Raw genomic sequence first — 6000 nt, forward strand, 5'->3', positions numbered from 1 at the left:
ATTTTATGCATTACTCGCATTCGCAATCGTCATCAAATAGATGACGGTAGTGTGGGACAAATATACAACCGCCTAGAATCGTACTGCTTGTTTTGTACATACAAAATGCGTTACGTATATTGTTCTGAGTGCGTGTACTGTTCTTGCGAGAACAAGAATGAATCATGAATCAGCCATTTTCAGCTGCGTGTACAAAACAACACAAACCAATTGGTCCTTTTCAGGGCCACTAAAACTTTCGACAAAAGAGTTATTTAAGAATTTTCTATGCATTTTAAAAATCTATTTAATGTTTATGTTTACCCGAAGAGAGCTTCTGTGAATTCAGGAGTGGGTTTGGATTTATTGGTGTAATGATGATGTTTTAAATCGTAAAGATTTTAAGCTTTCTCAGTTTATTCGTCTCTAGCATTGAAAAAGACCAATTTGAAATGCCAAACTAAACAACTCGGCCTTGAGAAAGACTATTTGGAAAGCCTTGCCTCTTGGATGACTGAAAAATCGTGAATGACTGATTTGTGATTTTTTCAATCGATCGTGATCTTCGTGATCTCATTGTTTTCGGATTGAAAGTGACGTAAGGTATTTTTCAACGTTGAAAGTTGTGTTCTTCGGTGAAAAACTGAAGTTGAAATTTTGTTTCGATGGTATTGCTTTCGCCCCGCAGCCACCACATAATATGTTAGGTTCGAATTTTCGGTTACCGTTCTGCGTCTGCTGAGATGTTTCGTCCTGCGTTGGAAGTGTAATTTTGCTAGAAGATACTGAAAAACTACTTAGCTATTCAAGAAGTTCAGTATTCCAATTTCAGTGCTCTAGGCAGCGAGTATTCAATAGTACATGTTGATGCTTAGAATTAAATTGACAATCTCCTCAATTTACTTCGCGATGCGTTCGCGCTCTTCACTCAGAGAAAGCATTCATTTATCGGCCCTAGTCATTACAAACAAATATTTGTATCAAAGAGTTTTATTATTAAATTTCTTCAATGTTTGTGCTCGCCAGCAATAATTTCGTAGTTCTATGTTAACAGTGCCGTGGTGTCTTGAACATCACCCTTCTTCATTAATTTTTTTTTTCTTTGCGGTCCGCGGCACCACGACTTACACGTGTTTGTGGTCCCTATGAAAAAAGGTTGAGTACCGCTGATCTAAATAAATCATTGTCTAAACGGCTGATGAATGAGCACTTCAAATCACATGAAGAACAAACCCATAAGTACACGAAGAACGCATTTGATCGATTTCGATGTTCTGCGCTTATTGTTATTATCCCTCGCTCCCTTCCTATTCCTTGATTAATTTTGATTTTGATATTTAGCATTCGATCGATCCAAGGTGTATTCAGATCGCTCTTTCTTCTTCTTACAAGCTCAACTCAGTGTTATTTTCCTACTGTTTACACTTTCGAGTTCAATACAGTTAGCATAAAGTGTGTGTGGTAAACATATAATATTTTATAGCCGAGTTTCATCTACCTCATGGATATCTGCGACAGGTTTACAGATTTTGTAGATTTTCTCTTTCCATTGGAAGAAAAATCGCATCGCGCATCGAGGGATCGAGAAGTTTTGGTGACCTCGCACCATCGGATAGATTTTGTGAGGAATGGTTTGGACGATTTAAAAGTCAAGATTTTAGTGTTAGAGACACAAAGCGTCCGGGTCAATCGAAAATGATTAAAGACGAAAAATTATAGACATTACTCGATCAAGATTCGTGTCAAATGCAAACAGAGCTTTCATTGGGAGTGACACGACAAGCTTTTTCTGAACGACTCAATGTCGCAAAATACATCCAAAAACAAGAAGTGGGTTATATCTGTGATATAACCGCGAGGTAGACGTAGGACCACCGTTGGCTCGATAATCATTTATTTGAAATTGCATCTGAATCAATTCTTAATGCGTGAATGAATGAATACTTTGAAAGATTGCTGGAAGTGATTCTTGTTAGTGTGTGGGTGGATGAGTATAAGTATGGAATTGTTATTAACATAGAATTCAACTCTTTCGAACTTGTTGGTGGTTCCGAAACGAACCGATAGAAGTTGAGTGGCCTTGTAAAAGCAACTGAAGATGTTTGATACATGATTCATTTTGGTTTTCGTACTTCATACTCCATACTCAGAATAGAAACTGAGGGCGCCATTTCACGGTGAAAACGAAATAAAGTTATGTTGCATAAAGTTCATTTAGTTTTTATCGTGATGTGGCAATTTTTCATGACTGTTCCATGCGAAAGCAGAACAGAAACTGAAGCTATTGGATTGCATCACGGGAACACCAAATTCAGAACCTTGCAGTCCAGCGTCACTCTCTCGTTTTAGAAACTTTGAACTTACACCCCGGTACAGAAATGAAAGACGTAGTCCTACGTCAAAACAAGGAAATAATTTTCCATACAAATTGAGAGCGCGAGCATAAAAATTCCATACAAATTGAGAGCGTAAAGCAGGAACCTGAACGCCGTAGCCGAACATACAAGGTGCCAAAGTAATGTTCTGTATTTGGTGGGATCACCTGATCAAACGATGAATGGAGACCTCTACAGGCAACAATTAATTCGTTTAAAGTGAGCTATTCATTCAAGTCTGGACAGCGCAAGCAATCAGTCGTTTACTTTCGCGTTCCCGTAATCGTGATCGAGTGCTGTAAGCTGTTATTAACCTTACTCGCCCTGGTGTTTTTATTATCACGCGTTTACCGTGGTCTTGTGGACATTGTGTTCAACCTCGCAATCAGCGAGTGGAGAAGCCGCAACAAGGCCTGCCAAAGTGGCTGGCTTTCATTTCTCGCCAATTCATCGCCATCGCAAATTGGAGTCGGACACTGTGGTCAATCGCACGCACACAATATCAGTGTGGAAGAACGCGCTTAGTGGTGTGATACACCATTTCATTTGTGCCGAGCGCCCAACACGCGATCAGCCGATCGCTAAGTTAAATTGTACTGGTGCATCTCGTGTGAATCGCTGTGAGTGAGAACGTGAGAACGAGCACCGGACTGAAAAGTGCACAATCGCAGCGGCGTCTGCAATCATCCGATCGAGCAGCAGCCGTTACCGCAATCATCGCACTGGTGTGCGTTAGCAAGTAGTTTTATTATTTTTTGTTTTTCTTTGTTTTTTTTTATTAGGTTATAGGAATCATTCAAACTATTGCAATTATCAGCCACATAAATGATTGATGAAGGTGGGGGGTCTTTTAATATGGAGATCTCCTTCGATGACTCCCTTTCCGTTGCACAAAAAGGTGCCGGAAAATCGCTTAAGCGCGTTCCGTGTGATACAGAAGAGTCGTCGATTAAAAAGCCCCCCTCTAAGAAATCCACAAACCTCGCCACTCATCCCCCGAACCCCCCCGTTTTAACTCAACCATCGACCTCGCATTCCTCATCTGTTGCTCCTGATCCCTCTCAACCATCCACCTCATCTCCCCCCTCTACCGTCCCCGTTCCCGCCCAAACCTCGTCCTCGTCTTCTTCTTCTGTTTTGTCCTCTCCCCGTGTCAAGGTTTATCCAGAGGATGCACCTGGAACTGGTCCATGGGTTGTTTTCTTCCGGCCCAAACCCAACGGGAAATCGCTGAATGTCATTCAGATTATGAAAGATCTGACAAAAAATTATTCCTCCGTGGTCGAAATGAGAAAGGTTAGACCGAACAAACTGCGTGTTGTCGTGGCTGATCGGAAGCAAGCTAACGAGATTGTTGTCGACAATAGATTCATCCTAGAATATCGCGCCTATGTGCCCTGCCATAACGTAGAAATTTCGGGGGTGATTACAGAAACGGGTCTGACGAGCGAATTTATAAAAAAGGGAGATGGCAGATTTAAAAAGCTTCCTCGGTCGATAGTTAAAATTTTGGACTGCCAACAGTTAGGAAAAGTGTCCCAGGAAGAGGGAAAAACAAAATTCACGCCGTCCGACTCGTTTCGAGTAACTTTTGCTGGTTCCGCCCTCCCTGACTACGTTATGGTAGACAAATTGAGGCTACCACTGCGACTCTTCGTGCCAAAGCCCATGACTTGCAACAAATGCAAGTCAGTTGGTCACACAGCAGATTATTGTGCCAACAAGGAGCGCTGTGCCACTTGCGGAGAGCAACATGTGGGGAAATCCTGCAGTGCGACTGAGCATAAGTGTCCATATTGCGGAGGATCCCCACACGTGCTCTCAGCTTGTGAAACTTACAAGAGTCGCTGGGAGAAGCAGAAGCGCTCTTTAAAGGAACGCTCGAAACGTACTTTTGCGGAAATTTTAAAGGGCGCTTCTCTACTGGCTCAACAACAACAACCAATCTCAACACACAATACCTTTTCCGCGTTGCCAGTTGATGAAATGGAAGCGGACACAGCTAGCGAGGGCACACCGTTTATTTTCAAAGGGTATCCCCGGCGCAAAAATGTGACCACTCCCAAAGTTCAAGAACAAGTCCCCACGGTTATATCCTCTGTTAGCTTGCCTAAAAAATCGAGTGCAGCGGACAAGCAAAATCAGGTTCCTCCTGGCTTCCGTGGGAATATTTCATCTTCGAACGACCCAGCACTCGAGGGGACATCAAAAACCCCAACTGTCCCTATTTTTCCGTCCAGTTCAACTTCCCAATCGGGATTTATAAAGTTGTCTGACCTTTTGGATCAAATCTTCAAGTGTTTTAATGTTTCCGACTCCATCAGAACCATTGTCATCTCAATGCTTCCAGTATTAAAGACAATTTTGCAACAATTGATGCAAACATGGCCCCTCCTTGCAATGATTATCTCTCTTGATGTCTAATTCAAATAGAGAGGTCGGAGATATCACTGTTTTACAGTGGAATTGTCGTAGTCTTATCCCTAAATTGGATACATTCAAATTTTGACGTAGGACTACGTCTAACCGGAAGATATAGGGGGTGAAATGGAAATCTAGGCACTGAACAAGTAGGAAAAAATGCAAGATTTGGAACGCTTATAACTCGAGCATTTCTCAATAGATCGCAAAGGTTTTTGCATCAATTGATAGGAAATATATCTACGCATCTATCATAACGAATAACATTTCATTTTTCTTGAGATAAATAATTGAATAATTGTGAAATATCAAGCATTGTCAAAATGCACTATGTGCCCATTTTTGATTGGTCCATTTTGTGCTCCTCAAATCGTACCGACCAAAACGGGCAACCAGAGCAGCAGCGAAATAGAATGAAGCACGATTGGAAAGGAAAAAGAAAAAACATGAAGTGGGTTATATCTATGGTATAACCGCAAGGGTGACGTAGGACTATCGTTGATTTAGAGATCATTTGTATGAAGTTGAATCTGAATGAATGAATATTTGGAGAACTTCGAAAACGAGAGCGTTACGTTGGAGGCACAAGGTTTTATGCATCCAATATTGGATACGGAAATATCCTACTGATGGGGAAGAATAATCTTCAGAAGCTATCCTGTTGATTGCGATTGATTGAAAAACCACAAAACCTAATGTATTTGGTCACAGTGTAACATGGATAGAAAACATTCAATTAAACTCTTTCACATGAATATATTTTGAAAATTCCCAAAGGAACTGGCAGATTATTTTCAGTAACGATTAGATATTTCCACATTTTCCTCGATACTGGAAGCCCACCAGTGGTTAATGCCAACTCGATAACCACCTGTTAATAGCACTTGATTGAAACATATTTGGCCACAGTGTAACATGGATAGAAAACATTCAATTAAACTCTTTCACATGAATATATTTTGAAAATTCCCAAAGGAACTGGCAGATTATTTTCCAGCAATGATTAGATCTTTCCGGAACTTTCTCGATGCTGAATGGCATCCTAACGGAAAGAGTTCTGCGCGTGTATGTGTCGATCCTTCGCCGTCCACCTCCTCCAGCACGTTAGGCAACGATGTTGTCTTGTCGATGTCCTCACGAAAAATGAATGTGTTTCACCACCAGAATATCGCTTAAGTATGCTTTTTGTGTGTGATTGAATCGAGAGAAGGTGTGGTTTACGATG

Source organism: Toxorhynchites rutilus, chromosome 2 (genome assembly GCF_029784135.1).
Source record: "Toxorhynchites rutilus septentrionalis strain SRP chromosome 2, ASM2978413v1, whole genome shotgun sequence".
NCBI lineage: Eukaryota > Metazoa > Arthropoda > Insecta > Diptera > Culicidae > Toxorhynchites > Toxorhynchites rutilus.